Source organism: Musca domestica, unplaced genomic scaffold (genome assembly GCF_030504385.1).
Source record: "Musca domestica strain aabys unplaced genomic scaffold, Musca_domestica.polishedcontigs.V.1.1 16, whole genome shotgun sequence".
NCBI classification, from domain to species: domain Eukaryota; kingdom Metazoa; phylum Arthropoda; class Insecta; order Diptera; family Muscidae; genus Musca; species Musca domestica.
In genome coordinates, this window is record NW_026712219.1 from 10,668,691 (window position 1) to 10,696,503 (window position 27,813).

General features: G+C 35.1%; 1 protein-coding gene across 2 annotated transcripts in view; it reads right to left on the reverse strand.

Moving 5' to 3' along the window:
* Nucleotides 1-27,813, reverse strand: part of LOC101895243 (terminal nucleotidyltransferase 5C) — a 382,289-nt gene that overhangs the window by 48,191 nt on the left and 306,285 nt on the right. The window lies entirely within an intron of this gene.

A 27,813-nucleotide genomic window follows, 5' to 3' on the forward strand; every position in this document is an offset into this window, starting at 1 on the left:
TTACCTTTGCATGCAGTGACGTCACAACAGCAACAACACACACTATGTGGTGGCTGGCATGCATTCTAATCCACACACTAACACAAGCATCATGACTGTCTTGCTGCCTACCCGTTTATTCATAGGCCGACCGCCCGCCCGACAATAACCCATTCACATACATATTTGAAACGGTCTCTCTCTCTCATAGATATTTCTCGCAAATACCAGTTATATTTTCTCTCCCCTATGATGCAAATGATGCTGGTCATCTCTCATCATGTAAATTTTACAGCATATTTTGTAAACACCAAGAGAAGTAGCCTCTCATTGAGTGAGTGCTTAGTACTCCCATTTGTTTTCACAATGAGAGACTAAACGAGACAATTGTGAATGGCATTCGTTGGCCTGCCGACAACAGAATAAAGAATGAATTGTGGTGACCGGTCGTTTGCTTGCCAGCCAGCCATCCAACCTAGGTCGTGTATAGAGTAGAATTTTACAGAAATTTCGAGTAATGTATCGAAATGATAAACAAAAACAACAAGAATGATGACAATGACGACGCTGTTGATACAAACAATAAGAAAAAGGAAACGAAACAGTAACAACAAATTGTAACAGGAAAAAGGAGTTTCGGACGGGGTGCAAAAAGGAGTTTCGGACGGGATGCAGACAACCTGAAAATGATGAAAACAAGAGTTGCGAATGGGTTGTGCGGAATGTGAGTGAAAATAATTTTAATGTCGGCTATCTTAGACGCCTACTGGTTATGATATCTAAAGTCAAAATAAAAGAAGAAGAAAGGTCGCTACAAACGATATGTTAGATGTTAACTTCACAACTAAGGAATATTATAGGTATATGCAAAACATAGTATGTAATAAGGAGAGGAGGCCATATACATAAATGAGGATATACATTTTAAGACCCTAAAAATTAATACAACTTTTTTTGAATCTATGAAATTGGAATTAACACTTACTAGCAATGATGTGATCTCAATTATAACACGTTACGGGCCATCCAATGTGAATATAATTAATTGAAATGATATTAATAAAAAACAAGGTATCATAATCGTTGGTGACATGAATCTAGACACAAGCATTGACAACGGATCCGCCAAAAATTGCTTAGATATGTGCGTATCTCATGGACTGCATTGCCTTATTACTGGAAAAACACGAGAAGATGTTCGAACGAACATGTTCGACACTTACAGTGAGGTAGTAAATGAAAAGGAAATAAAAAATATAATAAAAGGATTGGACACTCGAAATACAATGTGGAATGGGATAAGGGAATGTGATATTAAAACTAACGTCGAATATACGACCACCTTTTTAACAGAACTTCCAGATAAAAGTATAAAAGAAAGTATCATAACAAAGTTGCTGAACATTTCAATAATCCGACCCATATATAAGTGTGGCATAAAATCAGCATATGAAAATCAAAGAACTATATCAATTTTGCCAATCATAGAGAAGGTTTTAGAATAAATTATTTCAAGCAGGCTAAGTAAGTTCATCGAAAAGAATAATATCATCAACAAAAATCAATATGGCTTCCAAAAGAGGAAGAACATTATGCAGCTCCTCGGACATTTCGCCAAATTAATAAACCAAAATCTAAGCGAACAAAAGCAATGCCTAGCAATGTTTATCGAATTTAGCAATGCATTTGACATATTGTCACATACAAAACTATTGGATATTCTTGAAAAAAAATGGAATACGAGGACACAGTCTAAAATGGTTTAAGAATTATCTGTGTTGTCACAGCTTCTTGGCAAACAATTTTCTTTCATGCAATATATGATTGTTATCAAATTCACTACCAGAAGAAACCTATATTTTTTATTAGTATATAGGGTACTAGAACAGTTCACAGTTTTTATTTATTTAACAAAATAATGGCATTTATTCTAACTCGTACGCTTACGTTTACACGTCATCCCTGTTTCGAACTGCGTTCAACTTCACGCGATTGTTGAAAATCTATTTGGGAAAGTTCTTAAAAGCTAATTTATCACAAATTTCTACGTGTTGTGTAATTTACTGACGTAAATATTAAAAAAAAAAAACAAGTTAAAAAGTATCAGTCGGTATTGCCGCCAGATATATACCATCAGCCTATGTTCGATTATCTAGATATATTTTGACTAGTGAGCAGATCCCGAAGGAATGGGTCAATATTGCCCATTTCTTATCGGACCCAAAAATATGATATAAATATTTCGACAGATGTGCCAAGTCTAAATGGAATCGGATATTAATTTGGCGTTTTATGAGCTTCATGGGTACTCAACATTTCAATATTTTGTGGGGGAGGTACCAGAAGGAGTGGACCTGGAGTGGACATTTAATGAGATTGTAATTCTTAAAAATTTTGACCATTTGTGGGGGAGGTACTTGATGGAGTGGACCGATATTGTCCATTTCCAAACCTGATCTAGTACTGACGCAAATTTTAGGATATGCAAAGTTGGAGCAGAATCGGATTATCCTTTTTCTTTCTGTGCAAAAAATATATTTTTTGAACATTTCGACCTTTTGTGGGGGAGGTACCAGAAGGAGTGGACCGATATTGTTCACCCTAACACCAGACCTTGGGTTAATATAAATATTGGGATGTGTGAAATTCGAAGAGAATCGGACTCTTACATCTGTGGACCGATATTGTCCATCTCCGAACTCGATCTAAGTTTGACAAAAATATTACGATGCAGCCAATTTGGACTAAATCGGATACTCCCTTCGAGAGTTATCGTGCGCACCAGCCAGCCAGACAGACGGACGGACGGACATCGCTAGATCGACTCTAAATGTTCTGAAACGGATTTGGTCCAAAGAGACCTAGGGTCTAAAACCGTTATTTCGACTAGGCACGCTTTGGCCGTATCAAATGATATATACCCTCTGTAGCCATATGGCTGAGGGTATAAAAAGAAGCGAGAAATTTAGTAATTTAAAATTACAAAAACCATACATCGCTAAGTGAGATATATGAAATTGTTTATGGAAGCCGATCTATAGTTCAGTAAATCATAAAACGGTTCAAAACACATGGATGTGTACAAAATAAGTCGAAAGTCCCAAATAATAAAATATTTACCCTGAGTGATGAGAATTATATTTTACGGCAGATGAAAAAGGATACATCGTTGAGTGTACCAAAGCTCGCACAAATTGCTGAAAACGATTTGGGAAAGAGCATTGCCTTCAAACTATAAGAAATATATTGCATAAATCGAATTACAATGGAAGACCAGCATGCGAAATCAAGATGTAAGATTGCGATTTGCCTAGGAGTACATATCGATAGATTTTTCATTTTGGAATAATGTGCTGTTCACGGACGAGAGCAAATTCAGCCTTTTTAGTTCAGGTGGAAGATCATATGTATAGAGAAAGGCAAATGAAGAGCTCTTTGCCAAAAAAATGAAGCCTACTTTGAAGCATGGTGGTGGGTCAGTTATTGTGAGGGGTTCATTTTGAGCCTCTGCACCTGGTGTATTACATTTTATTGAGAGTATTATGGATCAGACTATGTACCTTAACATTTTGAAAGAAAGTTTGCCAATCTGTAAGGAAAAGCTTGGCCTTGGCGAAGACGATCCGAAACACAAGGCTTATAAAGTACGGTCATGGCTGCTATATAATTGTCCCCACGTCGTGAATACACTAGAGTCCAAACATAAACCCCATAAAAATTTATAGAGCTATCTCGATGGAAAAATCCACCAGCATACCATATCTTACAAAGGGGATTTAAAGAAAGCTTTGTTGGAAGAATGACAAAAAAATGAACCTAGCTTTTGCGAAAAACTTGTTAAAAGTAAAAGATAGGCTACAAATTGTAAAAAAGCAAAGGAATGCATACAAAATATTATTGTCTTTAAATTATTTGGCATTGAAATATGATATCTTTTAATATTTATGTATTTATTTACTTTAAATGGATTAAAACGATATTTTGATTTTTGGAAGGTATAAGAGAAATAAAAAAAATTCTTTTGCTGTTCGAGTTTCGCTTGGAGCTAATGTATCTCCAAGCCACCATAACTTTTAAACATGCCGATGACACAACGATAATAGTAGCAGATAAATTCATCCACAGAGCATCATGAAGAATGCAAAATAAGATGAGATTGATTATTAAGTGGTGTCATGATAATGGCTTAGCTATCAATGCCAATAAGACAAAACTTACGCACTTTTTCACAATAACGACTGCTGTCTACACGAAAATCAAAGTAGGAACGATTTTGGGGAAACATGTACAACCAGAGTCATTGATCAGAAAAAAAATATCTTGGTATTACCCTAGCTAGTTATTTTAGGTGGAAACTGCACATGAACAATGCCCGGAATGAGTAGCGGAAATCCTCGTATGCCATATATCATCTGAGTAATTGTGCGCCATATAATGTCGTCCGGAATGCCAACTTTTCGCTTGCCGAATCACACTAGCGACATGGTATAATAACATGGGGAACTTTTTTTTTTGAAACTTCAAAACATGGGCCATTATTGAAATGCTTTTGCCAATGACCTGAAATAAGGACATTTTGACAATAACTTTGTCTATGGGTTGAAGTTAAGACCTTTAAACAAAAGAGTGTGGATTGGTAATGCTCTATGGACCTTATTCAAAATGAAAAAAAAATCAGGGAATGCCTTTAATAAGGTATAACTTCATATGGAGAATATGGAACAAAAAAAAAAAAAAAAACGAATTATATATTACACAGCTATGTGACCTCTATGGACCTCCAAATCTGAATAAATAACCCATGAAGATATACATTTCCCCTAAGGGGAGACATTTCGGACCAACTTGCTATCTTAATGAACATAATTCCAAATCAACTTCCCTAAATCGATTGGCTACTATTCAAAATTTCCGAAATCGCAGAAAAAACAAAACAAAAAAACCAAATTTAAAATTCAAAATCCCCAAATAATATTTATCTACTTCCACCAAATAAATTGATATAATTTCCAGTATTGCTTTAGAATACAAAATTGCAAATCACAAAAATAAATTCCTATCTAGCGCAGGAGAACAACGATAAAATTGAAAGCTAATTGTTTTAGGAATTAGTTCACGTTCAACTTGGTAACAATGTGTAGCCGAAGAAGAAGAATGCCAGCAAAGATACAACAACAACAAAAAAAAAACGACTGTTTCCAATCTGTATGGGAATGAAAGTGAGTGGTTGGTTGGTGGGGTGGTGTGAGGGCAAGGCGGTGGGGCGGATGATTGACTTGTTAAGTCATTTGTTGATCGCTTTGTTGATGATTTTTAAGATCATTCAATTAACACAATGACAGCAACAACAACAACAACACTCACAGTCAATCTCTAGCTGTCACACTGGAGGAGCACAGAGTTTTGCACGAAAACGCACACACACACTCTCTCACACATGTATGGGGTGTTGTCTACAACATCTGGATTCATTTAATTGTTGACAATAAATACGCTTTGTTGATATTTTCGCAGCGTTGTTTCTTTTTTGCAATTGCGTCCTCTATATATTATGTATGTATAGATCTATATATGTAACTCTGTCTGTATGTATTTGTTTTTGAATTTTTGATAACAATTTCTTCTTTCTTTTATAACGATCATCATTGAATATACCTACCTATGGACCGGCAGATTTAAATTTACTTATCACACGTGTTGTTGTTTTGCTGATGATATTTGTTTGTCTACTTTGTCGTTCAGGCGATCTGGCGTTGGCTTTTATTGCTGAAGGCGACGACGACAACGACGGAAAATAAGTCATTTTGTATCTTGACAACAACAACAAAAATCGATCACCAGAGTGTGGGCTTTGGTGGGGGAGACAGTTTTTCATATTTTATGGAAGTTATGTTAGCTTTGTCATTCCGTTTGTAACTTCACGAAATATTCATAATAGGCCCTACAAAGTATATATATATATTCTGGATCAGATCATATTCTAAGACGATCTTGCGATGTCCGTCAGACTTTCGACCGAATTGAGATAGATGGCTAAAATTTTGCATATGTGCACAGTATACTAGTAGGCAGGTTAAGTTCGTAAATGGGCCATGTCGATCCATGTTTTCGTATGGCCCCCACATAACAGTACCTCCCGATGTTCGGTATTTTCATGATTTTAGCGGCATTATTTACCGGAATTTATTCAATTTTCGTATTGGGAGATCTTAATGAGTTATACAACCAAGGGCAAACAATTTCGAATACAGGTCCACGTCTTCGTATAGCCACAACAAACCGGTACCTCCCGATATTCGGTATTTTCATGATTTTAGCGGCATTATTTACCGGAATTGTTTCAAATTTCCTATTGGGAGATCTTAATGAGTTATACAACCAAGGGCAAACAATTTCGTATGCAGGACCACGTCTTCGTATAGCCACCATAAAACGATACCTCCCTAAAGTCGGTGTTTTAATTATTTTAGCGACATTATTTACCGGAATTATTTCAAATTTCATATTTTAAGTTCGTAATGTGTACTATAGCCTATGACAAAAATTTATGTCTTCGCATAGCCCCCATAAAACGGTACCTGCCGATATTCGGTATTTTCATGATTTTAGCGGCATTATTTACGGGAATTGTTTCAAATTTTGTATTGGGAAATCCTAATGAGTTATACAACCCAGGGCCAAAAATTTCGTATACAGGTCCACGTCTTCGTATAGCCACCATGTAACGGTACCTCCGATATTCGGTATTTTCAGCGTATTTCAGGTATTTTAGCGACATTATTTACCGGAATTGTTTCAAATTTCGTATTGGGAGATCTTAATGAGTTATACAACCTAGGGCAAAAAAACTTCGTATGCAGGCCCACGTCTTCGTATAGCCACAATGTAACGGTACCTCCCGATATTCGGTATTTTCTTGATTTTAGCGACATTATTAATCGGAATTATTTCAAATTTCATATTTAAAGTTCGTAATAAGTACTACAACTTATGGCAAAAAAAATGTATGCAGGTCCACGTCTTCGAATAGCCCCCATATTACGGTAGCTCCGTATGTTCGGAATTTTAACAATTTTAGCAACATTATTGGGTGGAATCGATTCAAATTTCGTATTGGAAGATCTAAATGGGTACTACAACCTATGGCAAAAAATTTCGTATGTAGGTCCACGTCTTCGTATAGCCTCCATATGTGAGTACCTCTCGATACCCAGTATTTTTATGACTTTTGCGACATTATTCACCGTAATTGTAACAAATTTCGTATTTAAAGTTCGTAATGGATACTACAGCCTATGACAAAAAATTTCGTATGCAGGTCCACGTATAGTCCCCATATAACGGTTTTCATTTAATTGGTAGTTTTCGGATTTTTTTTCAAGTTCCTTTCAAATGGGGGAGGGTATAAAAAGTTCGGGTCGGCCGAACTTAGCTGCTTTTTTACTTGCTTTTTATTTGAACGGTTTGTCGTCAGTATTCAATTGAAAGCGATACAAAATAATGGGAAAAGTAGACAAAAAAACAACAGAAATACAAAAACAACCATATTTGTGCAATTGTTCGGCTAGCTTGGTGTTGTTGGCATATGGGGGTTTGTTTTTTTGTTTCATTATTATTTTTTTTTTCATTTGTTTGATGGTTGCTTTCGTAGGTGATTGCGCGATGTGGTGTTATCTTTTCTGCTGCTGCTGGCGATGGTGGTGGTGCTGCTGGTGTTAACAGTATTTATTTTTTTAATTGATTTCTGCAAAGCAACAAACCAAAATGCAAACCACAAAAAACCCACAATTATTGCAAAAACAAAACGGCCAACAACAAAACAAAGAATCGAAAAAAATGACAGTAAAAATACAGAACGACAAAAAGATAATTTGATTTTATTGCAATTTTAACAGAAATTTAAATATAGAACACAAAATAAGAGCAGAAGAGGCATTAAATAAATAAATAAATAAACAATTTTTACCGTTACCAAGTGCAAAAAGTTGTGGTTGTAAAATTATCAAATGAGAGATAGGTAGGCAAAAGTTGGGCGGGGCTGGAGATACTTATGTAGGGAAGAAACCAGTTATTAAAAGAAACCAGGGAGGAAGAGCAATATGTCTGTGAAGGTGAGTCCAAGACAGGCCAGAAAGTTTCAGTCGGCCTTCAGTTCGTCATATAAGATATATGTTTTTTCGAAAATTCGGAGGTACCGATCGATACATGAAATGAAGTGGATTGATACATGAAATTTTCAACCTGCCTCCAATGTAGACACAATTATTGGAATATGAGGATTTTGAAATGTTTTATTGCAGAATATGTGGACCTGACTTAAGTGTTATCAGGATGGACCAAGTTTGAACTATATCCCATCGCCAAATATGATATTTGTAATTTTTGCAAAAGCGATGGACAGGGACTTACGCAGGGGCTGTTCTTGGGGCCCAGAACAAAACTATTCCATATTCGCATCATTTGCAGATAATCGGCCTCGTACATTATATTTTATAAGAGTTACAATAATTCAAAATGTTCACAATTTGTGGGGGAGGTACTTGATGGAGTGGACCGATGTTATCCATTTTTCTAGATTTCCCTGACCTATTACTGTTGCAAATATTAGGAGTTGCAAAATTGGAGCAAAAATCCTCTAGGGTATATTAAGTTTGTCATTCCGTTTGCAACACCTCGAAATATACATTTTAGACCCCACAAATTATATATATGTAGATTTAACGATGACCGTCCTTCTTTCCGTCTGTGGAAATCACTGTAGCTTCCAAACGAACTGAAGTAGATTGATACAATTTTACTCAAATATGTATTATGTCTGCAGGATTTTTGGTATTGAAAACGGGCCATGTAGGTCCTCGTCTTCGTGTAGCCTCCATATAACAGTACCTCCCGATATTCGGTATTTTGATGATTTTAGCGACATTATTCACCGGAATTGCTTCAAATTTGGTATTTGAATTTCGCAATAAATTATACAGCCTAAGACAGAAAATTGTCTATACACGTCTTCGTATTGCCCCCCATATATGGGTACCCCCCGATATTCGGTATTTTGATGATTTTAGCGACATTATTCACCGGAATTGTTTGAAATTTGGTTTTTGAAGTTCAAAATGAATATTACAGCCTAAGATAAAAAAAAAATTGTCTGTGCAGGTCGACGTCTTCGTATTGGCCCCATATAAGGGTACCTCCCGATATTCGGTATTTTGATGGCTTTAGCTACATTATTCACCGATTTTTTTTTAAGTTTTGCATTTGAATATTGTAATGGCTTATGAAAAAAGTTACCTATGCAGGTCCATGTCGTTGTATTGATCCTAATAGAATAGCTACATTCGGTATTTCTAAGATTTTAACAAAATTTTTAGCGAATTTTATTTTTTTGAGAAATGCCAAATTTGTTCCAAATAGTGGAGGGTATTCAAAGTTCGACCCGGCCGAACTTACAGCTTTTTTACTTGTTTTTTATACCCTACACCACAAGGTGGTCAGGGTATTATGTCTTTGTGCATTTGTTTGTAACAGGCAAGAGGAAACGAGATAGAACCATAGTTCCTTTTTAATGATCTGCATAGAATCACATTCTGAGTCGATTTATGCATGTCCGTCCGTCCGTCTGTCCATGTATTTTTGCAAACAAAGTACAGGTCGCATTTATTGCCCGATCCAGATGAAATTTTGCACAGATCATTTGTTCGGCCCACGGACGAACCCTATTGAAATCGGAGATAATCGGTTAAAATTTAGATATAGCTCCCATATATATCTTCGTCCGATTTGCCTTTTATTGTGCACCAAAAGTGTAATATCAGCCCGAATTGTATGGAATTTTGTATATTCACCCAAATTAGGCCTGAAAATAAGTATGCCAAATTTGATGGAAATCGGTGCTGATATAGCTATAGCTCCCATATATATTGTTCGTCCGATTTGTTATTTTTGTCCTCCGCAGCCGTAATATGCACTCTGTAACAACAATATTTGGGGAAATATATCAAATGCAGCTCAGAAATACCTTTGCTAAATTTTATCGAGATCGGATCAGATTTGGATATAGCTCCCATATATAACTTCGTCCGATTTACTTTTTATTGTGCACCAAACGTTTAATATTTGCCCAAATGGGATGGAATTTGGCACATACGACCGAATTGAGTCTAGAAGGTAGTATGCAAAATTTGGTGAAGATCGGTTCAGATATAGCTATAGCTCCCATATATATTGTTCATCCAATTTGTTATATATGTTACCCACAATCGTAATATGCACTCCGTAACATGATATTCAGGGAAATATATCAAATACAGCTCAGAAATATCTTTGCCAAATTTTATCGAGATCGGTTCAGATTTGGATTATATCTTTATCTGATTTATATCTTTATCTGATATATATCTTTATCTGATTTAGAATTAATTTTGCACCAAATGGGCAATACAAGTCCGAATTTAAAAGATACAAATGCTTCGGCGTATTTAGTCCTTTAAATTATAATTATAATCATAGGGTGTATGATTGAATTCTCCCATAAAAACTTTTACTTGTTATGTGGTGCTCAACTAAATTAGCAAAGTGGTGTAGGGTATCATAAAATCGGCCCCGCCCGACTTTAGGACTTTCTTTAATGTTTTTTTTTTTAATTTCGTCCTTTGTTCGAGGGAGTGGGGGCAATATCGCCCATCTCCAAACTCGATCTAACTCGACGGCGAAACGCGTCGCATGAGTGTGTAATAGTGTCTATCTGGCTTTCCCTTTCACTACAAATTTTAGATCATTAAACTCTTCTCGAAAGAGAAGTAAACACAAAAAAGTCTTTTGTTTTTTAATTTGCTAAAAATTCTAAAATTATAAATGGAATTTCATTTTTTTTTTTTTCAAAAAAAAAAAATCTTCAAAAAAATATTTTAATATTTTTTACATGTATTCAAAGATATTTATGTTAAAAAAATGTTATGCACCTTTTAAATACTTTAGCGAAAAACAAAACAAGAAAAAAAACACTCGAAGAAACAACAAAATCACATCAAGAACAACAAAAACAACAACAAACACGGTTTGCCTTTCCCTTTTTAGTTGCTGCCACTATTCATTCTGCTGCTCAGCGACTGCTCTCAGCAGAAAAATAACAAACAAAACAAATACAATAATATCAACAACAATAACAACAAACACCACTTGTTGCAGTTGTTGTCTTAAGAAACAAAAAGTAAAAACTTGTAATACCCCAAATCAACAACAAAAAAATAAAAAAAAACCAAATCGAAACGAAACGAAAAAAAACTTGCAACCAGTTATTTTACCACAAGTTGTTGCACTTTACTTGCAACCAAACACGAAACGTTGGTTGATGGAGCAACAAAGTCATCGTCGACCAGAGGAGCGAGCGGACGAACGAGCGGACGAATGTCGTTGTTTTTCTTAGTTGTGGTCTAGATGGGTCTTGGTGTTCGGTAGGTGCTGTGGTTGTTGGGCATTGTTTTATTTATTGGCTTAGATATTTTTTTATATTTTATACAGAGAGCGTTGCAGTGAGTTCAGATAAAAATATATGGGTGAAAAAATTCTTAAAAACTTGAATAAAAATAGAAAAATTTCGTCCGAAATGCTTACATTTACAATTTGAGAGATTGAAAATTTTATAAAGAAATATATCGAAGACTTACATGGAATAATATAATCGATTTTTAATCAAAAATGGAATCATACCTGCAAAGAATAAAAACAAATATTTATATTAATAATTTATTTAAGCAATAGAATAGCTCTTAAAATAACATGATATAATATTTATGTTACTATTGAAACATAAAAATATTGCAAAATATTATTATATGTATTAACAAACACCAAAAAAATGGATTTCTTAAAAAATATAAATAACAAAAAAACAAGAACTTTCTGAGCTATAAAGTGATTTTTTAAAGAGATATTTTCTAGAACAATTTTTTTCAAGCATCGATTGTTGTAAATATTTGAATCTATTAAGGACCAAAAAAGATAAGTTTTCAAGGATCGACATTGTAGACATTTTAATTTTTATATTTTATGTATTTTTCCAGAAATCAAAAATTTAAAATTTTTGGGAAATATTTTTTCAAGTAAAAAAAAAACTCGATTTTTTTGAGATTTTTTTTTTAAACGCCAACAATTGTGTTTTTTTCAAGGGACATTTTTTCATGGAAGTTTTAAAGTAATTTTTTTTTTCAAAGACTAATAATATTTCATTTGTATACCCTCAGCCATATGGCTAGAGAGATACCAAATTTGAAACAATTCCGGTACATAATGTCGCTAAAATCATGAAAATACCGCATATCGGGAGGTACCATTATATGGGGGCTATACGAAGACGTGGACCGGCACAGACAATTTTCTGTCTTAGGCTGTAGTATCCATTCCGAAATTCAAATATCAAGTTTGAAACAATTCCGATGAATATTGTCGATAAAATCATGAAAATACCGAATATCGGGAAGTACCGTTATATGGGGGCTATACCAAAACGTGGTCTTATGGCTCATTTTCAATACCAAAAGTCCTGCAGACCTAACATACATTTGAGTAAAATTTTATTAATCTACTTCAATTCGTTCGGAAGCTAGAGTGATTTCCACAGACGTACATCTCGAAATCGACAAATAATTTTACGCTGATCAAGAATATATATACTTTGTGGGGTCTAAAATGTATATTTGGGATGTTACAAACGGAATGACAAACTTAATATACCCTCCATACTATAATGGAGGGTATAAAAACATTTCAAATCTTTTAATGAGAATTTTAAGGTGAGTTGGAAATAATTGGGATAGAGAAACCCGGTTTTAATGTCAAATGATCAGTTTAGACTAGTTTTGGAGTAGTTCATGATTGAACATGTTCAGTTGAATGATTCACTGAAAAAATTGAAAAGATCGAATTCGAGCGGGAGCACTCCTGAGAGCTGAAATAATTGAGCAATCTCATGTTTTCGATGTCGCCCGAATAACTTGTTTCAAGCTATTCCCTTATGGCTACGGAGGGTATATACCATTTGATACGGCCAAAACGTGTATAGTTGAAATAACAGTTTTAGATCCTAGGTCTCTTCGGACCAAATCCGTTTCAGGACATTTGGAGTCGATCTAGCGATGTCCGTCCGTCTGTCTGTCTGGCTGGCTGGTGCCCACGATAACTCTCGAAGGGAGTATCCGATTTGGTCCAAACTTGGTACACCATAATATTTTTGTCAAACTTAGCTCGGGTTCGGAGATGGGCAATATCGGTCGAAATTTTCAAAAAATATATTTTCTGCACAGAAAGAGGAACGATATTCCGATTTTGCGATTTTGCTCCAACTTTGCAAATCCTAATATTTGCGTCAGTGCTTCGTTAATGGACAATATCGGTCCACTCCATCAATTAAATCCCCCACAAAGGGTCAAAATTTTGAATAATTTCAACTCTTATAAGAGTTGATGCAAGAGTCCGATTGTCTTAAAATTTCACAAATCCTAATATTTTTATCAACCCAAGGTCTGGTGTTAAGATGGAATATATCGGTACCTCCTCCACAAAAGATCGAAATTTTCAAAAAATATTTTTTGCGGAGGAAGGGAAACGATAATCCGATTTTGCTCCAACATTGCAAATCCTAACATTTCCGTGCTAGTGCTAGGTCAGGTGCGAAAATGGATAATATCGGTCCCCTCCATCAAGTAACTCCCCCACAAAGGATAAGAATTTTGAATAAATATAACTCTTATAAATTGTGATGTAAGAATCCCATTGTCTTTAAATTTCACACATCCCAATATTTTTATCAACCCAAGGTCTGGTGTTAAGATGAATATATCGGTCCATTCATTCTGGTACCTCCCGCACAAAGGTTCAAATTTTTGAATATTTTATTGAGGTCATAAAACACGAAATTAACATCCGATTCCATTAGGACTTGACACATCTCAATATTTTTATCACCACAAGATCTGGCATAAAGATGGTAGTGGTCGGTCCATTCCTTCTAGTACCTCCACCACAATGGGTCAAAGTTTTGAATACACAAAACACGACCAAAAAATCCAAAAAAGTATCCGGTTCTCTTCATATTTCACAGATTCCATTATTTCTACTAACACAAGATTTGCTGAGAAGAAGGATACACCGGTCCACTCCTTCTGGTACCTCTTCCACAAAGGCTCAATTTTTTGAATATCCATATTCAGACTTGGTACATCTCAATATTTAAATCAAGGTCTGTTATAAAGATGGTAGAGATTGGAGAATTTCTTCTGGTACCTCCCCCACAGAAAATTTTTGAGAAACCAAACGCTCAGAGAAAGCGAAATAAACGTCAGACTCTCATCACACAAATAATATTTTTACTAACACCAGATGGGTTGCGAACACCCTCATACCTCACCCACAAAGGGTCACAATGAAACAATTCAGCGATTCTTTACAACTTGCTATATCTAAATATTTCTCCCAACCAGAAACCCGAGTTGAATATGGAATTTATGATTTCGCATAAATTTGGATATAAATGCTCGATCTTCTTGAAATTTTGCCCATACCAATATTTTTATCTGTATTGGATGGAGTATGAAAATGGAATATTTCGGTCGACTATATCCAATACCTTCGACTATATCCAATACATTTGTTTGGCTCTAGGACGAACCCTATTAAAATTTGTGAAAATAGGTCTAAATTTAGATATAGCTCCCATATACATCTTCATCGGATTTGGTGTTTAAGTCCCTCACATTCGTAATATGCACTCAACGAGACTGATATTTTGCACCAGGCATCAGATACAGACTAGCAATTCATGATTCAAATTTTATCGAGATCGGTTCCGATTTGGATATAGCTCCCATATATATCTTCATCCGATTTTAGGTTTCTTGTGCACCAAATGGCTAATATCAGTCCAAATGGTGTGAATTTTGGCACTTCAGACCGAATTTAGTATAGAAATAAGTACTTCAAATTTGGTGCACGATACACGAATAATATTTGGTACCAGATATCAGATGCAGCCAAGAAATAGCTGTTTTCAGTTTCATGAAGATCGGCTCAGATTTGGATATAGCCTCCATATATATCATTATTCGATTTCAGGTTTATTGTGCACCAAATAGCTAATATTAGCCCAAATGGAGTGAATTTTCGAAATTCAGCCGAATTTCAAATTTGCTCCCATATATATGTTTTATCCGATTTGGTTTTTAAATCTCCAACTTTAAGAATATGCTCTCTACCATACAGATATTTTTTTACCAGATATGTCATAGAGCTTAGAAATTGCAATATAAACCTTTCTTTTAGGAGAGTACTACCAAATTTGCATAGTGGTGTAGGCTTTCATATAGTCGGCCTCGCCCGACTTTTGATCTTTCCTTACTGGTGTTCAATTTATATTTGTTAAAAATTTTATTTCAAGGTCTCTTCGAATTCTTAAAAGGCTTCTAGGTTCACAATCGTCGATTTTTTAAAGAATATTTTGGGAAAGCCTATCAGATGTATACTTGCAAATTTTTCTTTTCGAACACTTCAGAGCGATATACCTTCAAACAAAAATATAGGTGTATGTGTACGTGTAATTTCCAATCCGAAGCAGCTCTCTGTTTACAATACGATTGAATGAGTTTGCCTTTTGTGGTTTTATCGGCCATTGCGTTTGTATGTTTGTGTTGTTAGTTGTCTTGTCGGGTAGATACATTTGCGCGTGCGCATTTCAGCCTGACTTAGTAGGTAATGCATTGTTTTTGTTGTGGTCGCTGTTAAAAGCTCAAACTGACTGACTGAGTGACTGACTAACAGATTCACCGACTAAACTGATTAAATTTTAAACAAACAATTAAAAAAAAAACAAAAACAAATACAACAAAACTCTATGCTTGATATCTGTAACAATGGTCGCAGCAGAGCTGCCAACCACTACATGTAACAGTGTTGGGGGGTTTTGCTTGTAAATGTAATGCTGTATTTGTAATCTAATGTATTTTGTTGTTGTTTTTGTATTATTTTCATTTTAAATTTAAGCCCAGCGAAAAAAAAACTTTAATTTTGATTTAACTTTTGCTTTTGTGTGTGTGTGTGTTTTTTTTGTTTTGTTTTCGAACAGAGTTTAGTTGCGGTCATTGTTGTTGAATTGAATTCAAAACGCCAACGACCACTGCAGCGTTGTGATTTTCTACATTACGATGATCGTGTTTTAATTTTTTTATTTGTTTTTGTAACAACAATACATTGTTGTTGTCGTTGCTGCAGCTTTTCTTACTAAAATTATGAATTAAGAGAGAGATTTTTGTTTTGTTATTTTTTTTAAATTTGTTTAGCTGCAGCAACATCATCTCCAAACGATCACAAACAACACAACACCAACAAAAAACAAAAATGGCATTTGAAATGTTTTGTATTTTATATTTTTGTTTCTTTAAATCAATTTTTCATTTCATGTGGATCATTCAAAATTGTTTTTTTTTCTCGTTTTGATGATGATTAATTTATTGTATTCATTTGAAGTGTAGAGAACAACAAAATTTTCATGATTACACCGTGTTGGTGTTTTTTGGTGGCTCTCAACGAAAACTGAAAACAAATTCAACACGCAAACGAAGTTTAACCTTTGTAACCTTGTTGGGGCGGACATCTGCTGTTTGAAATCGAACAAATTGGGAATGAAAAATGATTGTTTTTCTAACTTTTTGACAAAAGTCGATTTGTAAATGGAACCGGTGGTCAAGGGGAAAATATTTGAAAAGTATGGTGGAAATCCAAGGCTTGTTGGAAAATTCAGTTAAAACCAATAAGGAAGACTCAAAAGTCGGGCGGGGCCGACTACATGATACTCTACATGACCATGCATATTTAGTAGATCTCTCGTAAAAGAAAGGTTTATACTGCAATTTCTGAGCTCTATGACATATCTGGTACAAAATATCATTATGGTAGAGAGCATATTCTGAAAGTTGGAGATTTAAAAACCAAATCGGATGAAACATACGTATGGGAGCAAATTTGAAATTCTACCTCCTATGCTAAACTCGGTTGAATTTCGAAAGTTCACTCCATTTATGCTAATATTAGCTATTTGGTACACAATAAACCTGAAATCGAATAATGATATATATGGAGGCTATATCCAAGTCTGAGCCGATCTTCATGAAACTGAAAACAGCTATTTCTTGGCTGCATCTGATATCTGGTACCAAATATTATTCTTGTATCGTGCACCAAATTTCAAGTACTTATTTCTATACTAAATTCGGTCTGAAGTGCCAAAATTCACACCATTTGGACTGATATTAGCTATTTGGTGCACAAGAAACCTAAAATCGGATGAAGATATATATGGGAGTTATATCCAAATCGGAACCGATCTTGATAAAATTTGAATCATGAAGTGCTAGGCTGTATTAGATATCTGGTGCAAAATATCAGCTTCGTGGTGTGCATATTACGAATGTAAGGGACTCGGATGAAACATATATATGGGAGCTATAGCTATATCTGAACTGATTTTCACCAAATTTGAAGCGCATGCCTGTAAACTGAATTCGGTCGGATATAGCAAAATTCACATCATTTGGACTGATATTAGCCATTTGGTGCACAAGAAACCTAAAATCGGACGAAGATATATATGGGAGCTATAGCTATATCTCAACCGATCTTCACCAAATTTAAAGCACATTTGGTCAGATGTGGAAAAATTCACTCCATTTGGACTGATATTAGCCATTTGGTGCAGAAGAAACCTAAAATCGGATGAAGATATATATGGGTGCTATATCTAAAATTGGACCGATTTTCACCAATTTCAATTGGGTTCGTCCTTTAGCGAAACAAATATTATTTAGAAAATTTCATCTCAATCGAATAATAAATGCGACCTGAATTTTGTTCACAAAAATATATGGACCGACGGGGGGACGGACGGACAGACTCAAATCGACTCATAATAATGTGATTTTATGCTGATCACCAAAAGGAACTATGGGTCTATCTCGTTTTCTTCCCCATGTTACAAACAAATGCACAAAGACATAATATCCTTGTAGGGTATACAAATTAGAAACTCAAAGTAAAAAGCGTGGATTTCCAAAAAATGTTTTTTCAAGGATCGTCAAAGTAATCATCACAATTTTTTCAAATATTCCTTCAAAGCAATAATCCTGGATCATTTTTTTAATTTTTGCAAACAATACTCGTGGATGTCTTTACATATTTTTTTAAGGATCATTAAATCAATAATAGTTTATTTTTTATTCATCAAAGCAATGATTATGGCTTCTTTTTCATTTCTATTATCGAAGATTTTTGCAAGGATAATCAAAGCGATTATCACGATTGGAGCATCGTGAATGTTTTAAAATATTTTTAAGGATTATTAAGTTAATAATCGTGAATTTCTTTCTCAAATATGTTTTTCAATGATCCCAAATAGTATGTTAAAATTTATATACCTTCAGAGGGTATATACCATTTGATACTGCCAAAATGTGTCTCATTCTAATAATGATTTTAGACCCTAGGTCTCTTTGGATCAAATTGGTTTGAGGACACATGGAGTCGATCTACGGCTGTGCACTCGAAATGAGTATCCGATTTGGTCCCAACTTGGTACATCGTAAGATTTTTTTCTTGTCAAACTTAGATCAAGTTCGGAGGTGGGCAATATCGGTCCGCTCCTTCTGGTACATCCCAAAGAAAAGGTCAATCATCCGCTTTTGTTAAACGTTTCAAATTCTTATATTTCCATCAGTGTTAGGTTAGAAATGAAAATATACAATGTCGCTCAACTCTTTTCGGTACCTTTACCAAAAAAGGGACCAAATTTTGAATAATCTATCTAGTAATATATTAAGTCCGACGAAACGGCTAAAGCTAGAATCTTGAAATTTTGCACGAGGATCAGTTTGGGTGATAAGACTGGGTGTTTGAAAAGGCGTACTAAAATGGTACGAAAAGTACTGAACTTGCTACAAATTGAATACTTCATATTGGACAAAAGGAATGTGTTGGAATACTGAGGATAGAATTCAGGATAGATTTACCAAAGGGTTTTTGAAAATTCGAACTTTAAGGTTACGAAAAGTTCTAAAATTGTACTAAACTTCTAAAATAGTACCATTTGATATTATGTGAACGGATAGAGCATAAACTTGTGATCTGGTCTGGGAATTAACGAATAGCGCTGAAAACTTGAGGTATGAAGGTTCCAACCTTCATTGATATATGTAGGAGGTTTTGAAAAGGTGTACTAAATGGTACTAAATTTCGAATAGTATGGTTTAGGGTGAAAGGACGAAGCTGACATTTTTGAAATTCTGTATTAGGGCCCCTGTAGGTGGTGATGGTTTTGGAAATGTGTACCAGAAGTGCACGAAAAGTACTAAATTGTACTATATTTGGTACAATTTGGTATTGGGTGAACAGATAGTATTTGTGATCTGAAATTTGGTATTAGGTAGCCTAGACGTATGCAAGTGATTTGGATATTGTATGAAAAGTACTGTACGAAACGTGGTACGAAATGGTACTATATTTAGTAGCGGGTGAAGGAATAGAGATACAGTTCTGAAATTTAATATTTTGATTACTGATGGTGTTGGTATTAGAGATTTGGCGGTGGTTTGGAAATACGTCCTATATTTGTATGAAAAGTACTAAATGCTACTGAATTGGGTATTGGGCGAAGGGATAAGACTGAAATCCACAAATTTGGTATTGAGGTCTCTATTGGTACCTGGAATTGAGATATGGAGTTGGTTTTAGAAATGTGTATACAATAATTGCACGAAAAGTACTGAATAGTACTAAATTTAGTATTGGGTGAAGGAATAGAGACGATATTCTGATTTTTTGATATTGAGCTCACTGTTGGTGTCTGTGGTTAAGATATGGAGTTGGTTTTGTGGTACTAAATTGGGTATCGAAGGTATAGAGCTGGAATCCCGAAATTTGATATGGATGTCACTCGTGGTGTTTGCGGTTGAGAGAAGTAGTTGATTTTGGATATGGGTACCATAATTATATAAAATGGTACTAAATTTGGGATTAGGCCTTGGGATAGAGCTGGAATTCTGAAATTTCAAATGGAGGCAACTGTTGGTATATAATTTTGAGAGAAATTGGTGGATTTGGGAATGTAAACTATGATTTTTCAAAAAGTACTAAATGGAACTAAATGTTTGCCGTTGAGTGAAAGGATAGAGCTTGAGTCCTGAAATTTCATATTGGGGTAGTGACCAAGTTGTATTATGAAAAGGCTAAATAAATAAACGGATATTGGCTGAATACATCGGTCGACAAAAAAAAATAAAAAAATAAAAAAAAATAAAAAAAAAAATATATAAATAGCCGGAACATTTGCAAGAGAAGCAATACTACTTAAAACAAGTAAAAAAGCAGAAAGTTTGACCGGGCCGGACTTCGAATAACCTCCACCATTAGGAACTTATTTGGAAATTTACAAAAAAGGAACGTTGGAAAATACTTTAAAAATCATAAAAATGCCGAATAACAGTTACATGGAGCTATACGAACGCCTGGACTTGCATAGGCCATTTTCTGTCACAGGCTGTAGTATCCGTTACGAACTGCAAACACGAAACATTTGAAACAATTCAGGTGAATAATGTCGCTAAAGTCATCAAAATACCCATTATATAGGGAGGTACCGTTATATGGGGCTATACGAAAACCTGATACAGGCTGTAGTACCCGTTACAAAATGCAAATACGGAATTTAAAAACAATTCCAGTGAATAATGTCGTTAAAATCATCTAAATACCGAATTCAGGGGGGATATCGTTATATGGGGGTCATACGATGACGTGGACTGGCATAGGCAGTTTTCTGTCACAAGCTGTAGTTACGAACAGCAAATATGAAATTTGAAACAATTCAGGTGAATAATGTCGCTAAAGTCATCTTAATACCGAATATAGGGAGGTACTGTTATATATATACCAAAACCTGGATGTATATAGCTCATACAAAAATCCTGCAGACCAAACACACATTTGAGTAAAAATTGTCAACCTAAATTCGTTCGAAAGCTAGAGTGATTTTCACAGACGGACTTTGTGGTGTCTAAAATGTATATTTCGAGATGTTGCAAACGGAATGACATACTTTGTATACCCTCCACGATATCACAAAGTGAATGAGAATTATTTGCTGTGATTCAAGGATTATGTGGTGTATGCAGCCATAGGTGACCGTTAAGCAATGCAAATCTCTTGAGTCTCTGACACCAACGTTGAGAGAACATCTCTCCCTCTCCCAATAAATATCGGGTGTACAGGGTGAGATGAAAAAAACTGCAACCAACTTCAGACTGTTGTCATTTCTATGCCACTCGTCCGACAGCTGTTAACATTATTCCAGTAACAGCTCATTATATTGTTTACAAGCGTACATAAGCATTTTGGTGAGAATTTTCCAGGAAAAAAATTATTCGTGAAGGAATTCGAGCGTGATAGTGTGATTTCTACCACAAGTGGCTACCGATAGAACACTCCAGCCTTTAAATGTGAATAAATCTTTTGTGTCTCGTACCATCGCTCGCTACCATTTTACTGGTAGCGTAGCCCGACGTCAAGGAAGTGGACGGAAGAAAACGGAAACATCAGCAGAAATGGTTCGAAAAGCAAAGAAGCGACTTGACCGAAACCCGCGACGCAGTGACCGAAAAATGGCTCGTGAGCTGAACATATCGCAATATTCCATTCGTCAAATATTGAAAAATTAACTCGGGGTAAAGCCATTGAAATTATAAAAAGTGAGAGAACTTACAGCGCAACAGAAAGAAAATAGACTTCGCTTGGCTTAATGTGGTGAACTGCCGAATTTGGTTTTCTTCGATGAGGAAACATTCGTTGTCCAGCAGTTTGTAAACAAACAAAATTATCGTGTTTACTTGCCAAAGAGGTCAGCTGAAAATGTGCAGCTTCGGTTGGCCACCAGAACTCAAGCGCCGGCCATGGTGATGGTGTGGGCCGCCATTAATCGACCGTGGCATCAGAATAAATGCCGAATATTATCGCGAAAATATTCTGGAGGGTGTATTAAAGCCTTGGGCACGCAAACATTTCGGCCGCAAACCTTGGACAAAATGGGGTTCCTCGCTTCAGTTCCAGCGCACAATGGCCACCAATCCGTTGGGCGATTGTGTCTGGAGTATTTTGAAAAGCAAGGTTGGCAATTAAAAAATACCAAAGTGCCGATCACCTCAAGCAAGTGCTTCGCCGGGAATGGGCCAAAAAACCGCCAGAGCAACATTTGGGCAGCGTGTAATGGTTTCATTGGCCGTTTGAAGGCCATAATTCGTGCCAAGGCGACCAATTCTAAACTTATTTTAAGATTTGATGCTATTTCCGATATTTTTTGCTTCCATTCAATAAAATTAAACAAGTTAAAAAGCAGTAAGTTCGGCCGGGCCGAACTTTTAATACCCTCCACAATTTGCAACGAATTTGGAAATTTTCAAAAAATAAAATCCTTAAAAAATTCTGTTAAAATTTTAAAAATACCGAATATAGCCGTTATATTGGGGTCTATACGACGTGGACATACATATGCATTGTTTGTCATAAGCCATTACCATATTCAAATTCGAAACTGGACCCGCACCGACAATTTTCTGTCACAGACTGTAGTTCCCATAACGAACTTCAAATACCAAATTTTAAACAATTCCGGTTAATAATGTCGCTAAAATCATCAAAATACCGAATATAGGGAGGTACCGTTATATTGGGGCTATACAAAGACGTGGACCTGCAAAGACAATTTTTTGTCTTAGGGTGTAGTATCCATTTGGAACTTCAAATACCAGATTTGAAACAATTCCCGTGAATAATGTCGATAAAATCATCAAAATACCGAATATCGGGAGGTACCGTTATATGGGGGCTATATGAAGACATAGACTTGCACAGACAATTTTCTATCTTAGGGTGTAGTATCCATTTGGAACTTCAAATACAAATTTGAAACAATTCCGGTGAATAACGTCGCTAAAATCATCAAAATACCGAATATAGGGGGGTTACCGTTATATGGGAGCTGTATGAAAACGTGGACCTACATGGCTCATTTACAAACTTAGCCTGCCTACTGGAAAAATAAACATGTGTGCAAAATTTTAGCCATCTATCTCAATTCATTCGAAAGATAGCGTGATTACAACAGACAGACAGACGGACAGACAGACAGACAGACGGACAGACAGACATCGCTAAATTGACTTAGAATTTTACGCTGATCAAGAATATATATACTTTGTTGGGTCTGACATGAGTATTTCGAGGAGTTACAAACGGAATGACAAAGTTAATATACCCTCCATAGTATGGTGGAGGGTATAAAAAAAGAAGAGAAAATCATGGCTTTGGACTTTGTTGCAGTTTTTTTATCTCACTCTGTATAGCTCATTTTCAATACCAAAAGTCTTGCAGATCAAACACTCATCTGAGTAAAAAAATGATCAATCTAATTCAATTAAAAAGTAAAGTGAAACAAGTAATTCTGTGGAGAGTTTTACACACAGAACTGCAGCTGGGTGTGTACTTTCACCAAGTGTCCACGGGCATCCTTTTGTTGAACGCTGCAGACGATCAAATGAGTAAAGGCGAAAATGCATGGGTATAAAGACAGGAGTATGTGAATGAAAATCTCTAAGAGAGAAGGCATGAATACCGATGGCAATTTCATAGAGTCTAAATGTACACCTATATAGAATGTGACTCTATTACCCATTGCATACACCTCTTAACATAGGGTTTCCGCAAATGGCTAGACAAATATTGGCTATCGTTTTATTCCACTGGCCTGTTTTTTTTTTGTTTTGTTTTTCTCCCATCATCATCGTCAACTCCATCAGCGCCATCACCATTAACGGCGCATCGATCTTGCTGATCGCACCCATAAAATTCAATCGACAGTTGTCATTTATTTATTGATATAATTCTAGGAAATTAAAAGAGACAGCAACAACAACAACCACAAACACTTATGTATTGATAAGATTGTTGGTATTTTCCATTTGTTGCAAAGACAAAATAAGAAGAAATAAAACTGAAATTACTTACACTACCAGATAGCACAGCACTTTCACACTTTCTGTCGTATTTGTTTATTTATTTTTTAATTACTTTATTTGTTGATATTTTATAAATAATAATAAAATATTTTAAATTGCGTATATGATCGATATAAATTATTTGTAGAATTTATTTTTTTTTGTTCAGTCTTGAGATTGCAACGTTTGTCAAGGGGCTGGAAAAACTGCAGGTTTTAAAAATAATTTTTATACCCTCCACCATAGTATGGAGAGTATATTGAGTTTGTCATTTCGTTTGTAACACCTCGAAATATGATTTGCACAGACGGGCAGACGAATAGACGGACATCGCTAAATCGACATAGAATATTATGCTGTTGAAGTATATATATATATATATATATATATATATATATATATATATATATATATATATATATATATATATATATATATATATATATATATATTGCAGTAGATTGATAAAATTTTACTCAAATGTATATTAAATCTGCAGGACTTTTGGTATCGAAAATGGGACATGTAGGTCTACGTTTTGATATAGCCGCCATATAACGGTACCTCCCTATATTCGGTATTTTGGTAATTTTTGCGACAATATTCATCGGAATTGTTTCAAATTTGGTGTTTGAAGTTTAAAATGTATACTACAGCCTATGACAGAAAATTGTCTGTGCAGGTTCACGCCTTCGTATAGCCGCCATATAACGGTACCTCCCGATATTCGGTATTTTGGTAATTTTTGCGACAATATTCACCGGAATTGTTTCAAATCTCATATTTGAAGTTTGTAATGGATACTACAGCCTAAGACAGAAAATTGTCTGTGCAGGTTCACGCCTTCGTATAGCCCCATATAACGGTACCCCCCCCGATATTCGGTATTTTGATGATTTTTGCGACAATATTCATCGGAATTGTTTCAAATTTGGTATTTGAAGTTTAAAATGGATACTACAGCCTATGACAGAAAATTGTCTGTGCAGGTCCACGTCTTCGTATAGCCCCCATATAAGGGTACCTCCCGATATTCGGTATTTTGATGATTTTAGCTACATTATTCACCGATTTTTTTAAGTTTCGCATTTGAATATTGCAATGGCTTATGACAAAAGTTACCTATGCAGGTCCATGTAATCGTATAGACCCTAACGTAAAAGCTACATTCGGTATTTTTAAGATTTTAACAGAATTTTTTAACGAATTTTATTGTTTTTGAGAAATGCCAAATTCGTTCCAAATGGTGCAGGGTATTCAAAGTTCGGCCCGGCCGAATTTACAGCTTTTCAACTTGATTTAAAATCAATTTTAAACAAAAATGCTATTTGAGAGAGAGTTGTTGCGGAACAAAGAAATATTGTTAATTGTTTTATTTCGTCGCTGTTAGGTAATTATTTTGTTTGAAAAATTAAAAAAAACAAACTTTGCCATTTACTTAACATCATGAGAGTCACGAAACTCCAATAAAATAAAAAGTACAAATAATCATTAAAATTGACTTACAACCAACTTCGATAGGTTTAGTTTCTAAGAAAACTATTTTTTTTTTTCATGGGAAGTGTAATAACCGCGAAGATCCGTTTCTAATGAATAAATATATAATTCATTGCGGTATGAGTATTGAGTTAAATTTTAAATTAGAATAGATGGAAAATTTGAAACCACAGGGCATCGAATCATGTTACAAGGCAGTTTAGATAATTTAGGTGCAACAAGCATAGACAGAAACCAAGCGAATTTTTCTCGAGTTCAGAAAGGGTTAATAAAGAGAAAGAGAGAGAAAGAGACATAAAGAAAAAGAGAGAGACAGAGATAAAAAAACTAAATGAGAGAGGGCGAGAAAAAGAGTGTAAATGGGAGGAACATTTAAGATATAAGCAGACCGACTCCAAACCATTGTGCTCATGTGCTAGCCCGCAAAAAAAAAACATTCACGAAAAAATTAATATTCATTTAATTTTTAATTTTTTTAAATACGAAATTTGTCCAAAAGTAGTGATGAAACTAATAATTAACAATAAAGAAATAAATAATCTTTTAACAGTGATTTGTTGATAGTTTCTAAAAGCAAAGAGAAATTGCCTTGTTCTTGAGCAGCATTGATAGAAGCAGTACAGCTTAAAATCGTGTTCTAGCACATGAGTAAAAAAAGAGATTATTTAAGAAAAACAAGTAAAAAAGCTGTAAGTTCGGCCGGGCCGATCTTTGGATTCCCTCCATCATATGGAACGATTTTGACAATTTTCAAAAAAAAAAAAATTAAATCCGCTAAAAATTCTGTTAAAATCTTAATACCAAATTTGAGAATTTCCGGTGAATAATATCGCTAAAATCATCAAGATACCGAATATCGGGAGGTACCGTTATAGGTGGGAGTCTAAACGAAGGAGTGGACCTGCACGGACAATTTACTGCTATAGGTTGTAGTATCCATTACGGAATTAAAATACCAAATTTGAGCATTTCCGGTGAATAATGTCGCTTAAATAACCAAAATCCCGAAAAAAGGGTGGTACCATTATATGGGGGCTGTACCAAAACGTGGACCGATACCAATCCGAAATGGATACTATTGTGGCTGGAGTATTTTGGAAAGCAAGGTTGGCACTAAAAAATACCAAAGTGTCGATCACCTGAAGCAAGCGCTTCGCCGGGAATGGACAAAAATACCGCAGAGCAACATTCTGGCAGCGTGTGACGGTTTAATTGGCCGTTTGAAGGCCATAATTCGTGCCAAAGGTGACCAATTCGAACAAATCTAAACTTATTCTAAAATTTGATGCTATTTCCGACATATTTTGCTTTCATTCAATAAAAATTAAAAAATATATATATATATCAAAATTATGGCGTTTGACTTTGTAGCATTTTTTTTTATCTCACCCTGTATATGTCCACCTACTTTTATAATTTCCATATTGTTGTCCAATATTTATTTGAAATATACACTGAGACGACTCCTCTGAGAGAGCTTTAGGGTCTCATATTGCATTCGATTGTGCCTTTGTGGTTTGTCTCCTCAATTAGGGTATTCCCCAATATACAACCTTGCAAAGAGAGGCCTTGATTGTCACAAAATGCGAAAATAATGCATTAGATTGAAGGCTTTGCTCATAATATAATTTTTACTTGCAAGTATTCACAACAATTTGCAAAAAACTGCTGAGCAATTAAATTAAAGTTACCAAAGCCCTTAAGAAATAACACTTATCATGGGGATGGTCAAGTGATATACCAAAAAAAAAAAACAATTAAATAACATTTCATGATCTACTTAGTTATAAAAAAATTATAATAATTTTGTTGTTAAAAATTTACATTAAAAAATGTTTTGTTAATTTTTATACCCTCTACCATGGTATGGAGGTTATATTAAGTTTTTCATTCCGTTTGTAACTTATCATGTCCGTCTGTGGAAATCACTCTACCTACCGAATGAAATGAAGTAGGTTGATAAAATGTTACTCAAATGTATATTATGTCTGCAGGACTTTTGGTGCTGAAAATGGGCCATGTAGGTCCACGTATAGTCCCATATAATGCTACCTCCCTATTTTCGGTATTTTGGTGATTTTAGCGACATTATTCGCTGAAAAGTTTCAAATTCTGCTTTTGAAGTTCGTAATGGATACTACAGCCTGTGACAGAAAATTGTTCGTGCAGGTCCACGCTTTCGTATAGCCCCATAAACCGGTACCCCCCGATATTCGGTATTTTGATGATTTTAGCGATATTTTGCACCGGAATT